This window comes from Triturus cristatus, chromosome 4_2, assembly GCF_964204655.1.
Source record: "Triturus cristatus chromosome 4_2, aTriCri1.1, whole genome shotgun sequence".
Lineage (NCBI taxonomy): Eukaryota > Metazoa > Chordata > Amphibia > Caudata > Salamandridae > Triturus > Triturus cristatus.
Genome location: NC_140586.1, coordinates 732,323,682 through 732,339,180, shown reverse-complemented (window position 1 = coordinate 732,339,180; position 15,499 = coordinate 732,323,682). Strand labels below are relative to the sequence as shown.

Below are 15,499 nucleotides of genomic sequence, written 5' to 3'. Positions count from 1 at the left end.
ACATGGAGAGGTGGCAGAGGCCCAGTCCCTGGAGGCCCTGTTAAACATCCTGGTACAAGCAGTCCTGTCAGGGTTGTGGGCTACAACACGCGGGCAGCTACATAGCACTAACCTAGTCCATCACAGGAGACCTAGTAATCCTGATAGCAACATGCACATGGCAGAGACCTTGTAGATCACCAAAGTGATGCCAGGTGGGTACTGGAGAGTGCTCCTAGCACGTGCTCCAGAGCTCTTCCTCGTCCACAATGGGAACAAGCACAGAGGTATTGAATTGCGGGATGTCCAGTCCTGTTCCATCATGTGCATCCGTTTGAATCGGGAGGAATGCCTGCCTCATAGAGATGTAGGGCATTTTCTGGCGAGACTAAAAGTCGAGTGAGAGAGCACGTTAGTCCAAGGTTGGCACACAGTCATGGCTGATGCAAGCATTTTTGCAAACCCTTCCCCTTGCAAGGAGAGAACCTTAACAGTGCGGTCTTGGATTTAGATGTATTGAACAAATATGCAATTATTAAAAATCATTACAATACCAGATCACCACTACTAAATATTCTATTAAAAGTAAACGTTTGTTAAAAACTTGACGATAGCCAACCAGCGATCAGTTGCCACTTAGCCTCATCTAGGCCCAGCAGTGTGGTGTGGATTCATTGCAGGGTCACAGTGCTAACGGCCATCATGCTGCAACTGAGGATATCATTTGGTTGCCAGAACGCAAATGCATAAAAAAAACTAAATTGCGCAATTTTTTAAAAGACAATGCAGTAGTGCTGTAAAAAAAAGGTATCATTTGATTGCAAGAACGTAGATGTATAACAAATAAAATTGAGTGTTCGTTAAAAGACATTGCAATAGCCAATAGCAGGACTTGTAACAATGGTATTCATCTTGCACCTGCTGTATAATCTATTTTACTAAGAGGGACATGGACGGATGACAAATGGGGTGACATATAACTATACACCTTCATAGAGATAAAGGAAGGACTTTTAAAGTTGGAGCTCCCTCCGCGGATTGGCCGCAGCACACGATTCAAATTGTGCTGATTGTAAGGGCTCCAGGGTTCGAGTACAGGTCTACACCTTCGAGTTGGTAAACATGGATAAAACCATATCTAAAAATAGCGGGGGAAGTGATAAAAAGCAGAGCGGGGCCAGATATCAGAACGGAAAGAGACCACTTGACGGCTACTTTGGGGATTTTAAAGTGCTGTACATGCAATGCAGCTCTGATTAGGAATGGACCACTACGCCCAGCAAGGACTAACAGGGTAAATGCTACATGGCCTGCTAGTTAGAGTGATGGGCTGGTTAAAGTGCAAATTGGATAAAACCATATCTAAAAATAGCTGTGGGAGTGTTAAAAAGTAGAGCTGTGCGGACATCAAAAGGGAAAGGGACCACTTGATGGCTACTATAAGATTTTAAAGTGCTGTGCATACCATGCCATGCAAATAAGGAATGGGCTATGCTCGGCAGGGGCCGGGAGGGTGGCTGCTAGTTAGAGTGCAGGGTAAGGTACAAAGTGGGGTGCTTCTAGGTGCTATTTAAAGTGCTATAAGTGCCAACTCTGTATCCCCAAAGCTTGTTAAAGGAGATACTTACCTGCACAGTCAGTACAAAGTAGTTACGGTCATTCCATGTGAATCCCATATCGTGGGGAATCAAAACCACAAGAGGAGACTCCTTAAGAACACGGTGATTCCGGGGTGACCTGGGGGGCGGAGGTGACAATTTTTAGAAAGCTCAGGAAATGAAGAGACAAATGGGTAGATTCAGCAGGATTTGTTTGCAGGTGCATATATCAAGAGACTTACAAATAGGATCTAACCAAGATTTTGTAAGGAGTAATAAGACTTACAAATGCAGACTATGTGAATAAGAGATTCTGAACCCATGTGGAACAATCCGCACTGTATGTCCATACCAATATGCTTTTAATGGAATCAGATCGTAATGTCATGATTCTCATCAGCGGCTTCTTCAGACCCTTTACAATGGGCTGGGGCGAATACATTGGGAGTGCCCCGGGAACATAAAGGTTGGCGGCACAACTTGCATGACATTCCTCATTCAGTGTCTCCCTATCTAGATCTGTCGAGATATTTGTTTCTTGCTTTAATAGAGGTTTCCAAATCTGCTTCGGCTGGAGTTTAGCAGAACTCATATCATGTGCTTCCACATTTTTCGACGAACTATTCAAGTACCGTTGCCAGTGCCAGATTAAACCTTGTGTAGGCCCCTAGGCAGTCGAAAGTTCGGGCCCCCTTCACACATTATCTCCTAATACGTTTTTAATCTTACTATCCAACAATTTTTAATCAACAAAACTAAACATCAACAATTATTAATGTAATTAAACAAAAATTAACTGAAAACTATTTAAGAAAACTTGATTGTAATTTTCTTTCAAGATCAAATTAATATTATTTTGATCTGTTGTCGCGGGGCCCCTAAAAGGAGTGGGTCCCATAGGCTAGGTCCTATTTTGCCCATTTGATAATCCAGAACTGACTGTTACCATGCGGAGTTCTCTTGTGCTATTGCAGGCTATAGAAGATGTTTTAATGGCCCTGCCGTGACCCTTTGCAGCTTTAGGCAATAGCACAGGGACAATGCATTAACTTGCTGGTTACCACCTTCAACAAAGTTCTTAAATCGGGACACTGCAGGGACCGGTGTAATTTGCAAAATGCCCAAGTCAGGGAATTTGGCATTAGTGGGTCTTAACATGTGGGGTAATTTGGTCTGTTCATCCAGCCAGTTCCCTAGGCATTTAGAAGATACCACCTTCCCGACAGAACCTTTTTGTGTGGCCTAAGACCCACCTTTTATTCATTTGTGCTTACAAATCACGACCTTTGTCTTAGTACAATTAATGGACATTGGACAAGTTATTTAACATGCAATAATTGACCAATACATACAGCAGATTTAGGATGCATAGTGCCAAGAACGCTGGAAATTTACGAATCAGTGACCACAGCGTTTTTCGCATAGTTATGGATTTACTGTATTTAACACATATATAAATATTTGTTGAATAATTTGCAGATTTCAGTGAAAACCTGATTTCTATCGTGGCGCAACGCAGTGAAAGACCCTTGGCAAAGGTCAATTGGTTAACTTTCGGTGCTGATTGCTGCCGACAGGTGTTGAACTGGTAGCAATGAGAGGAACCTCTTGTGGATAATCATGGTACTATTTTGTTTAAATGACACACTATCGCAATGACTCAGCCACAGAATATGCCGCATTATGTCACATCATTTGGCGTTTCTTACTGCATAATTTAGTAAAATCTGCTGCTTCATTTGATCCTCCATTGCCTCATGACTCTTGTGGCCATACTTTTTGCATTGTCCTGTGTCAGGTTTTGAATTTGAATATATAGAGTGTTTATGAATCTAAGAAGCTTAATATGGGGGGAGACAGATAAACATACAACCCTCTCTCTCTCTTGTTTAATAAGACCACGCCTGGTTCCTCAGACATCATCGACAATACAATGCCACTATAAACCTGGAACGTGTGTCTGATTTCAGTAGGTCAAATGCCACCAACTATCTCCATGGGTCCTCTATCTTCTATCTGTTCAACTACTTAGTCAGAAAACTGGGTTGTCCCCGCGATGCCGAGGAAAACAGGTGCGGCATGCACTGCGCTGTGCCCAATTAATTATTCTGGGCTTTTGGTCCTAATCACAGATTATCTGTAAAATGCGCAATGCCATTGATCTGCCAGAGCCTGTGCTTTGAATCTAGGGTGCACTCTCGCCGGGGCGCTGCAGAGGGACGGCGTAGTACGCACGATCACCGGTAGTAAAATGCCACTAAAACACACTCCGAGATTTGCAGAGAAAAGCAGAACAAAGGCGAGCACGTGTACACTTTTGTCCGAAAATAGGCGTTTTCACTAGGTAGTGGGGACGTGCAGCCCCAAGAGAGGTGTTTGCCAGGTCTGCCAACCCCGAGTGCTATTAATAGACCATGTGCGCTGAGTTCCCTCAGGGTTACCCAGCAGTAGTCGCAGCAGCACGAGCAGCGTGTCCTCTGCTCTGCCGCAGTCCCTGCCGCCAGGCGCGGCCAGGGGGCGCTCGTCCGTCCGCCTGACCCTCGCTCTGGCTGGCAGGCTCCGCTCTGGCTGCCTGGCCGCATCTACTCGTTCGGCGGTTCCTGGGCACTGGGGATGGCGGCGGCGTTGGCCGGGAGCTGGGGGCGCCCGGGCGGCAGCGGGCAGGGGGTCTGAGCGCTGGAGGGCGGGCAGAACACGGAGCCGCAGAGGAGAGAAGGAGGAGGAGGCGGGGGGCACTGCACCAGCCCGAGGCCTGGACGAGAAGCCGCAGCTCCCTCAGCATGAAGCGCCCGGCTCCGGTGAGTGCGACTGCAGGGGACCTGCAAACACAGCTCAGCAGGGTGGGGGGCACTGCAGGGGTGGGGTGTCAGATAATGGGGGCCACGTGGTAGCAGTGAAAGGGGGACTGGGGCGCATTTGGGAGGGCACGTGCGGGTGTAGTTTAATATCCAAAGGAAGGGCACTTTGGGGGAACGATTACTGCGCCGTTTAGGGTACATGTAAAGGACCTTTGGGGTGGCAGAGACAGGCACTGGGAGGTTTAGCTTCCGCTCTGCTTGTTTGAGTGCAGGATAATGCATCAGGGTTTTGCAGTGGCTGCTTTGGAGGTAGCAATTAATGAATCTTGTGGTTGACGTGATGGGAATATGTGACACTAAATATAATGTGGGAATCACTAGAGGACGTTTTAATTTGGGGGTCAGAATGGTCCGGCTCTACCACTTTTTTAATGCTTGGATTCGTTATTTTTTAATGAGGCAGATGATGATCGCACTGGTTCAACCGTACCTATATAACATGCATTTTAACTACTTTAAGTGTCCAAAGAAGGAGCCAGCCCTCTACGGCAATTTTGGAGTTTTGGGTTATCAAGAACACATTCGGGTGCAGAGAAGGGCCCCTCCAGCCCTCTTCCTAGAGACTTACAACCTTTTCTCTCCATCAGAATGTTTCTGCCTCTTCTGGGCCAGCCGCCCCTTGGCTGGGTCTTTTGCCTAGATATACTTAATTATCATAAACTCACTCTTCCTGGGTCCTTGTTTATTTCTGTCTGCAGCTAGGTCGCTTAGCACCCCTGTATGCCTGCAGTCTGTGTGTCTTCGATGTTCTGACGTCCCCCCCGTTGCTCGTATGTTGCTTTCTTAAGCTACCTATTTACCATGTTCACCGCTGATGTGTGTATTCACCTCTTCTGTTGTCTGTGCTTGATTCGCATGCTTGTATATGCATCCTCAACTGTACATTATCGTCATAATATGTAAATTGCTATAACTTTTTACAGTCTTCTGCTGGTGAGTCTTCTCTTGTTCCAGGGTATAGTTCATAGGTCCCTTCTCTGCTCAATATGCTTGCTTGTTATGTTTGTGTAGTCCAGCAAACTTGAATGATCAAACAAAGTAGGAGGCGAACAATATACTGGATTGTGTCTGTCTGATACTGCGTGTTGTGCTTCCATGTGCACTCTCTGTTGCTGTGTCGACCCACCTCTTTTGCTGGCTGTGCTTTCCTGTCATGTCTCCCTTCACGCTGTTTACACTTTGAGTGCTGATTGGATGTTTATCCACCTCTGCTGCGGGGCCTTACCCTTGCCACTGCACCACTGCATGCTCCCTTTACAGCTAATGCCTCGTGATCCCCTTTTGCTACCGAGTTTTTTTTTCTGTCCTGTGTCCAATTGTGCTCTGTTTAAGGATTACTGCTTGGCCCCTCCTCTGTTATCCTTTAACACTGTTGACACTGCTGCTGGAGTCATGGTAATGACGCTGTTCCTTTTGTTTTTCTGACCTGTAACATTGCATACTTTGAGAATCTAAGGTATTTATCTCTTCCTTCCGCCTGTGTCCACCTATTGTATACTGCAGATTAATTACTCTTTCTACTTCTCTGGTTCTTGATGCCTTAAGTCTCTACGTATGTAGTGTTTGCATTTTCTTATTTTATTCCTTTGCTGCTAAGTACCTCCTTCACCCACTGTTTGTGCTGTTTATTGTTCACCCCTAGTTGAAGTGTATCCCTTCACAGACCGTATGTGCTGCTGTTAATTCACCCCTCGCTGCTGCAGTGTACTGCATACACTGAGCTGCCAACTGCGTTAATCCCGCTCTGCTGCCTTCTGTTTGCTTTTTCCTCCTGAGTTCCTCCTTACATGCTGGTGATTAGATGTGGATCCATTTCGGTTCCTTGACCTGCCCCTCCTGTATACCTTTTCACTGTCTACAGTGGGTGCTAGTGATTGTTTGCTGTTTTTTGCTTCACTCTCTATGTGCATTGTCTACTGAATACTTGTTTATTGCTGTTTGCTTCATCACAACGCACTCCTTCCAACACTTTGTAATGCTGAATTCTTGTTTATTTATATCTGCTCACCTGCCTTGTACTCGTTCACCTACTGTTTACATTTTGTGCTGCTGTTTCCATATTTGTTCCTTTCTTCGCCCCCTTTTCTGCGCCTTTTCTCACACTGCCATTCAACCGTTCAAAATAGTTATGTGAATGCAAGAGGCAGGGATTAAGCATGTTTTCGTTTTTTACTGCACTTGAGGATAGTGTTTGAAGTCAGATTTACAGTTGTGTTCCAGTTTGTCTCAAACCTCACAGACTGCTATATTCCACTTTTCCCCCCTCTTCAGTTTTGCTTTTTTATCATTGCAACTTGCTGAACTGCTAAATCGTACTACATTCAGCTGGCACATTATACACCCTTTGCTGCATACTCTTTTGTATCTAGCAGACATTCTTCACAGCCTAGCTACATTCTCCTCCAAAAATATTTTTTTTATCTGGTGTCCACAGGCACTCCTTTGAGAGTTGCTGATAATCATGTTGTAGTTAAAGGTAGGCGGATCGGCAGAGTAAGAGGTAGGTTGGAAGCCCGAATCGCGCACCGGCAACTGACCATCAGCACGCACAATAGCGTTTTGCCCGGACCGATCTGATTGTAGCGAGACACGTTACTAATTTTGGGTCTTTCCCCAGGAGATACCCTGCATATATTATGTAAGGTATACAGGGCATGGTGCACATATCTCACAAGCCAATCCTTGTTTGAGGAGATAAAGTTGAATTGGTCCTGATGAAATGCCGTGATCCTTGTGGACAGTAGTAGGCATGACACACGTCGACCCTTGACTTCTACTAATCAGAGCCAAGATAGACCATTATATCTATCATTAACTTAAACCCACGTTTTTAACCATGACGAAAGGACCCGACAACTAAAATAGTTTTTGGATCCTGCTAGTCATTTTTAACACACACACACTCCTCTCATTCAGCACACATCTACACACCACATCCAAACCTCACTCCTCACGTCGGCAAAAAAGAAAAGAACTCCGGCGAAGAGCCCCCATGAGGGGCCCGTTGGGCATTGCAGGGCCTGCCCAATGAGGAGCTGCTCGATGATCAAGCATGACACCTTTCGGGTTGTTTGAGGACCCTTGCTCATAATAGAAGCAGTCCCCTGGATTTACCACACTGGGAGACCTATATCCCTACACAGGAATTTCACACTGCTTGTCCCTCCCTTTTGGTATTGGTTAAAGGTAGGTGGACACCAGTGTTGAAAAAAGTGCTATTTTACAGTTACTAGACTGGAAGCCTACACCAGTTACAGGAGTGCATCTTCCTACGCAGAGCGAATCTAGGTGTCACAAACCGCAACATCTTTGGAGATGCTGTTTCTCCCAGCTTGACTGGTGAAGAGCGTTTTTTACTACTTTTGGACTGAAGTATATTTTGTGTAGTTATTAGAGTCGCATCTTAGCTTGGCTCCCCCAGCTTTGTTAGTGTCTTTCAGTTTGCTGTTGAATACCCAGGTCTTCTTTAGGGTGTCATGCCAGTGAATCCTGTGAGTATAGCCGTAGTGATCTTGGTGATCAGTCTCTTAAGGTGAGATGGGACGAAAAGTTTTGTCTGAACAGGAAGGTTCTAATAGGAATGTTTAAAAAGAAGCTCCTCTAAATTGAAACCTTGCATCAAAGCACTGCACCAAGAACACAGGAAGTGTTTGACAATGGCACCACTCATTGATTATAAGTGGAGTGGCCCAGACTGAATACTGGTGTCTGAGATTGTCTCTGTGTCTTTCTTAGAGAGACGCACTAGGTATGCCAGACATGATGCCCTCTGTTCACTAAACCATAAGAATCCAGCTGCCTGCCTCTGATGAGGCCCAACAAGATCGAAAGTGGTTGAAGTTTCTTGTGTATATATTCAGAAGGGACATGACATAACCACTCAAGCTGGACTGAACTTTATGGGGTAGTACTAAGTCTGATTTGCCTATGGTTAGTCCCTGTCTATAGTGACACAGTGAGCTATAATAAGGGCCACTGCAATTATGAGATTGTACGTCGATTTTAGCATAATTATTGATTCATCACATAATCCCCAATTTGCCGCATAATCTGTAGATTTTAACAAAACAAAATAATTAGTTTCTAGTTCGAACGGTTCAAAAGTTAGTAAACACACAGCAGCATGTGTTGCCACGCAGTGGAAGGTCCTTTGGAGAGCCATCCTGGTCACCTTTTTGTAGCTTATTGCTATGTTTGGGTGTTAAACTGGTACTATTGAGCTGAAACTAATACCCAGACAGTGTTAGCAAGTTTAAAAATTTCAAAATAATGAAGTAAAACTGTCACAAAATAGGCCTCATAATGTCTTTTCTTACCCCATAATTTACTCAACCCTGCCATATAATTTGACCCTTCCCTGCTGCATAATTCCAGTGGCCCTGGCTATAATACGATTGAATGGAAAGCAGTTCTTGCTGTACCAATGGGTGGGTTTAATTAAAGCGTTACACCCATCACTTATTTTATTTTGTCAGTATTGAGAACTGGTGCCAGAGTTAAAAAAAAAAAGTCAGAAAGACTGTATGACGTTGTGACTCCCCAAGCTCTGCAAAAACAGTACAACCTTGTTGGATGCCCAATTCAGCTTACCTGCTCCCAGGGGTGTGCAATTTAATAAAATATCTACTTGTCCATGGGTCAGGTTGCTTCATAAATCTACTTGTCCCGTAAAAACATCCACTTGTCCATTCGGTGCAGCGACATATTATGGCAACAATCACATTATGTAAAAGCTCTGATATTAGCCTTTTTGATTATGCCAAGGCTCATACAATAGTAGGTTTTGAATTTGAGCAATTTCCTTATTTTGCCACCTTTCCACGGATCTACATACTGGGCCTGGAGGTTACGTTAAGCTATAGTTCCAGGGTTTGAATGCCCCTTTGAGTCTGAGCAAACCTACTAAACTGCATGTTTTAAGGATTTGCCAGCTCTTCTCTAATTTTTTCTCATTCTGAGAAAGGTTATAAATTTACTCCAGACAATGGCAGAAGTAAATCTTCTTCCTGTGTTGGGAAAAACGTGGTTGGAGGGAAAGTAAACTTGTAAACGCTCAACAGATCATCGCATGAGCACATCTACACCTGCATATTTGCTTGTGCTAAAAAGGAGTTCACAAATTGTTTCTCGGAGTAAGATTTCCTGTCCCACTTCTATACATTCATGTGACTTCATGAAAGCCATAAATCTGCACTAATGCAAGAACATATAGCATGGATTCAAATGTGTGACTTTATTTAAAAATAGGGCCCCTAATTAGGACTGGAGTTCACCAAGGCCTTTAGTTTTTTAATAAATATCTATCCATCCATCGGCTTCCGCTCTTTCACAAGGATCTTATCTGCACACAAAGTAATTTTGTTCAGTGCCAGGGACTACTGTGGCAATGTGTGCTTTTTAAGACCAAAAAATATTGTTTTTGTAAGTGTTTGTTATGATGGTGAGATCTGGCAGCTCCCACACAGTTTAAAAAAAAATCAGATCAAAGATGCATTGACAAAATCAAAAGGCTGACCACTAATATCAGACCTATTTGGCTTTGCCAGTGCTGGTTTATTTTCATGTTTCCCATTATCTTGTTAAAACTGGTTGCACTGATTTTCCATTATGAATATTTTTGAGAAATGCTAGCATGCATCAACGCATTTTACCAAATGATGGTTCAAAGAAATGTTACCTACTATTTCACTTTAGTTTATCAAAACATTTTTTTCCTAGTTGCGTTTTTTTGTGAACATTTTATTTTGAAAGCAAAGGATCATCAATTTTGCTTTCAGGCTTCTGTAGGTATTTGCATCTAATTAAAGAGCATTCTGGGAGCAATGTAGGTAGCATCATATTGTTAAATTTTGCAAATGTGTGTACACATTTTTACACTGGTACCACTGTCAGTAGTGTAGTCCTAGGTTACAATATTTCCTTAGAGCGCTCACCCTAATAAGAAAGGCTTTGTATTAATGAACTATAAATACAAGTTTGAACGAGAACAGCATTAACATATGGACTCATATATTATCTGTAGACTATGCCCTTCCCTGATCCGTAATGTGGTACTTTAAACGGGCAGCCAAAGTGTTTGTGCTGCATGGGGTTGGACCTACTTGTCTCAAGGACAAAATAAAAACAAGCATTTGCATAGCCAATAGGTCTCGCCTTTGGGACCTTATACGTGTTTTGCCAGAGCTATTGGCTTTGCCAATGGGTTTAAGCTATGTTGTAGAGTTATGAAAGACAACGAACAGAGCTTTTTAAAACTTATAAAGAAATAAAATGTATCTAAATGTTGTCACATCAGAAAATTAAACCTGGGACACTGATGCAAGGCACATCACTACAAAAAGCCTGTAACATCATACTGCACCTGGGACACTTGTACAAGGCACATCACTACACAAAGCCTGTAACATCATACTGCACAGAACCCTGACAGTTTCCTGCACTAACCGCCCCCTCACAAAACGTGCTGATCGCACACATCCACCATAGTGCCAAATGTAAACCTGTATATTAATATGCCAACATTAACGTGACGTCAAACTAACAAATACACAATACTTTGTGATATCACTGTCCAACATTGTGCCTCAAACTCCACAGTGCTTTACCGGGGATCTCACAGAGCAGTTACTTAGAAAACGACCTTACCCCACTCCACTGTGACCTTAAAGTACATCTTCTATATGACAAACAGAATAAGGTTAAAAAAATTATTTCTCAACTACAGTAAAAAAAACAGTCAAGGAGGTAACACCTTATAGACTGGGGGTGCGACGGATGCGGGGGGGTGTGAGGGCGAGTGAAGAGGGCCACAGGTGTCCATTGAAGTCTATGGAAGCATTTTATTTAGAGGAAGGTGAATATGAGTGAAAAGAGTGTCATCCGCCAAATGAGAGTAAGTTGACAGTATGCGTGTAATAAGACCGTAGTGGTAAGCTTTGGTTGTAGTTTGTTAGGTTCAGAGATGCGTACCGCTCCAGTTTTAGGCTGAATCCACGTTCAGTTTTCATTTCAACCCAGCTCTGCTGAGGGGGAAAGCAATGTAAACTCCCCCAGAGTGTGCAGAGGCTCCAGCTCTCATTTCCATGGACTGGGGGTAGGGAGGGGCCGGCGCATAGGGCAGGGTGGGGGCTGCTGCGCGTTGTGCGCCAGGAACTCCCCAAACAGGAGTACCAGGCTCTGGGGCAGATAGAGTTCAAGATAAGGAGCCAAAATAAAGCGGCTGGTTTGTAACATGGATCACAACGATAAGGCGCTTCTTGCTCAAATAGAAATGTACTTTTTTGCGTTAGGCACCTGAAAAAGAAGCCGAATAGCCTCAGTAGCAAAAAAAAAGCCGGAGCCATCCTACCTGCTGTCGCTTACAGGGCAATGGTCCTTGGCATGGTGAAGGACACGGTTTCTACCTGTACTCGGGGCTCGGCTTGCGGTTGGCGCAGAGTATTTTGGGCGGAATCCTTGGCCCCAATTGGGCACTAGTGAAGATCTGTCATAGTGGAGCAAGGTGTTCCGATCTTTATACACATGCAAACACTGCTTCATTTTGTAACCGTTGAACTTTCTGAACTTGTTTTCTGTGGCCCAGACTAAGATGCAGTAATGCAGAAGTGCTTGCCCGAGCCGACTCTGCAAACGTGCTCTCTCCCATCAACGCATGATGGGTGATGTTGCCACAGACCCACAATGCACCACGCCTCTGGAATATGATAGATGGAGGATATATTCCAAAATGCCCCCCCCCCCGCCGTGCCGCAGCCACCATGTATAATTCTGGACACGCAGCCTCAGTCTGACTCCCCCGGGCCGTGCCTCAAACTCGCTGTGAAACAGGTTCCGTTTTATTGTTTTTCGTAGAATATGTGCCGCTGAGCGCTGCCAAGGTCTGAGCATGCCGCAGCATAAAAAATCACGAAGAATCCGCGGTAAGAAGCATTAAATCACCGGGGCAATGAATGAAATTCCTAATAGCAGAATTATTCAACAATTGAACACATAACACTATTAGTTTATAATCTTGGCAGCTAACGGATTTACCGGAAGAGATTATTTCACAGGGGCACCGGCGCCCGGATGGACTGCCAGTTTTTGTGTAATGTGCAGAATAGCGTCCGGTCATTGGAACATTCAAGGCATACAGATGTAAGGTGGGAACAGAAGCACTGTCCGAAGCTCTGCTAAACGAAAGCAATGCTTACCAAGTAACAAGCCAGCGAGGGGTACACGCGTGCTTGCGAACAGCAGCCCCTCTATTTCCAATTATTGCGCCCGTGTCTGGGCACGATAATTGGAAACAGATGCCGCCCGTGCGGGTAACCGCAAGCATTAGGCCGTGGGCGTCGACAGTGGGAGAAAAAGGTGGGACAAAAAAACGCCTTTGGACAATTGCGTGCTGTCTTTTTGCAAAGACGCACGCAAAGGCCAATGGAATGTCAGGACTTCGAGCACGAGCTTTCTCTCTCGTGCGCGAAGTGCTGGTCAGCTCCAAGAGGCCCTCTCCTTAGATCAGCGCATGCGCGCTGCGCTAAGGTTCGCCCTAATGAAAACTTTTTGTCCTTGACCCCAAACAGTATGTCCTGGGAGTCGGCTATAGGAATTCCACACCCCTGCTGCTCCACACTTCATCTGTGGACTTCTGCATCAGTCTTGGTCTTCGATAACACCTCCTCCTTCCAAAGTATTTTCATCTTCTCCAGAATTCTTTAACATAGACTCCCATAGTCGACCCTTGCATTGTAACTCTTGATAGACTGTTCCTGTGACCTGGTTGCCCCACAGTGATATTTTCTCCAGATTGCTGTGGAACTGTGAAAAGGATAAGCCCACTGCATAGTTCCAGCAGCCACGTATCTTGCTTCGGGCCATTCAAGCGGCTTCTCCTACCTGGAGTGTTTTCTGTAGTTGCTTTCTTTAGTTGCTTTGTTACTGCTGAGTTAGGCTGAGGGAATTCAGCAAAAATGTGGAAACTCCAGTCACCGTTTCACTCCTGCTTCATCGGCGGGTTTCTCACATGTCAGGAATTTGGAAAGAGTGGGAAGGAGTTACTTGGGACCTAGCAGGGTTCAGGATAAGGTTTGCAGGAGGGAATATTATACTCCTGCTTTCAGAAGGTGGGGGTGTAATTATTTTCTGAAGTCCAAAAGCCACTCTAGTTCCTTAGGGAGTATTTTAAGCAAGTGAAAATATAAAGTTTTAATTGCTAACCACAGGCATTTATTTTATGTAACTGGAAATTAATTTAAAGGATGCATTTTCAGCTGAAAGTCCCACTTCAGGTCAAAAAGCAACACTAGTGGGTGCCTTCTAGTGACACATCACCACTATCACCTCTTATCTGGACTCTTTACTAGTAATATATCTTTTGTCAATCTTCAAACCAACATTTATATATTGATATTATTCTAGATCATTATAGTGTATGCAAGAAACATAAAAAGTAGAGACAAAAAAGAACAAAGTCTATCAAATTGATTCGTACAAATCAGTATAATGATGAGTTACTTATAATGATGAGTTACTTTATGTACTTTGTAGATTGCAAGGTTTTATCAGAGGCGAACCTCACATGACTGTGTGCCCTCTGTTAAAGGTGTACTGGTTAACTGGTTATTTCCAATCCTTTAATTGAGCAGTGCTGCAAGGATTCCAAATTATTAGTCTAATATAAACTGTGTTTTTCTCGCTCCTCTATCTGGTTATTTCCGGCTCAGTAGCGGAATACCTCGAGCCATGGTAAAGTTTATAGTAAGAATCAGACGCACTTGGCAGACCCTTGTATGGAATCATTGCTCCTTGGTTCAGTTACATGAAATTGTGTAACAGTACACACCTCCTCTCAGGAGCACAAAGCTTTATTGCTCAGGCCACCTCACCCACTGAGCATTCTACCACTCGCCTATACTCAGTGGATCCTTACTCCCCTGAGCAGGCATGCGCATAGGCAGAGGAGCCAAAGTTATAATTAATCTCCTTTCTGTATTAGCCTACCTTCCCACGCCCCCAGTGTGAACGCAGTACATGGGTTTTATCTCCCTAGCAATGCAAACAGGGAAATGGAGCATTTTGTGAGGAGCCCTACCAGTTACGACCTCCCTTCATACAGAGTAAACCACATAAATGAACTGGTAGGCTGTAGTGCAAGGGAAGCAACTTTCATGCCCTGTGCACATTTTTATAAAGGGAAAAAAAGGATGCAACTCCTCACATAGACCTAGGAAAAATGCTTCATCCTTGGAGTTACTCCTTTGTCAGTCCCATCCTGGTGCTGGGCATGTTCACGCAGAGCGCTCAGGGTTACTTTGTGGGGGTATTAGAAAATCACTAGGGTGTCTTTAATTGCTGTTAAAATAGCATAATGATTGATAATCCTTTAATATGCGTGGTTAATCTGACAAGTGCCAAAAAGCTTGATTACATCTGTAGTTCTAAAGAAACAATTTACTTTAGCAGAACACACAACTTCACACAAGTACGACACTCGAATCTTGTGATCTTCACGGATCCCATTAGATGAAAAATTAAATTTTCTTTCCCACTTTTATTCACTGTCCTGGATTTAAAATGATCTTGTATTCCAAACTTGAAACCTCTCATAGCCAGGGATGAATTGTTTTCTTGTCTCCATCTACCACTTGATTCATCGAAACCTAACTGTAGTTTAGTTTTCGCTTTGCTCAATCATTTATTTGGTCGCTCTGTTATGCTTATAGACACAGTGGCCAAATTCTCCTTCTTGGTTGTTTTAACATCCCTTGCCATGCAACGGTGTTCTCGTGGTTGCCGACAGATCACCTCTGGAAGCCCTCCAGGTGGCGTAAGTGCTCATTCTCCTGCACTGGCAGTTCAGGTGGCCCTAAGACATGAAAGATGAGTGGCTGCAGGAAGTACTTTGGACTGTGAGCATGTAGCGGAAAATGTGTCACCAGAGCGTGGTATCGAGGAGACACGTTGGGGGATTTTTATATCTTGGACATTCCTTACACCGCTCTTGTCCAGTAGGACACCATGGACTGTCCAAGTTGAATGCTTCCAGGAGCGGCATTGTAGAGAAATGGGCCACCAAGGAAGAGT

The 15,499-nt window shown here is 44.2% G+C and overlaps 1 protein-coding gene across 1 annotated transcript in view; it reads left to right on the top strand.

Annotated features, from left to right (window-relative positions):
• Positions 1–4,019: 4,019 nt before the first annotated feature.
• Positions 4,020–15,499, top strand: part of ZFYVE9 (zinc finger FYVE-type containing 9) — a 565,807-nt gene continuing 554,327 nt past the window's right edge. Inside the window, exon 1 of the mRNA XM_085602620.1 lies at positions 4,020–4,375. The gene's annotated coding sequence lies outside the window, so the exon portion shown is untranslated. The remainder of the gene's footprint in view (positions 4,376–15,499) is intronic.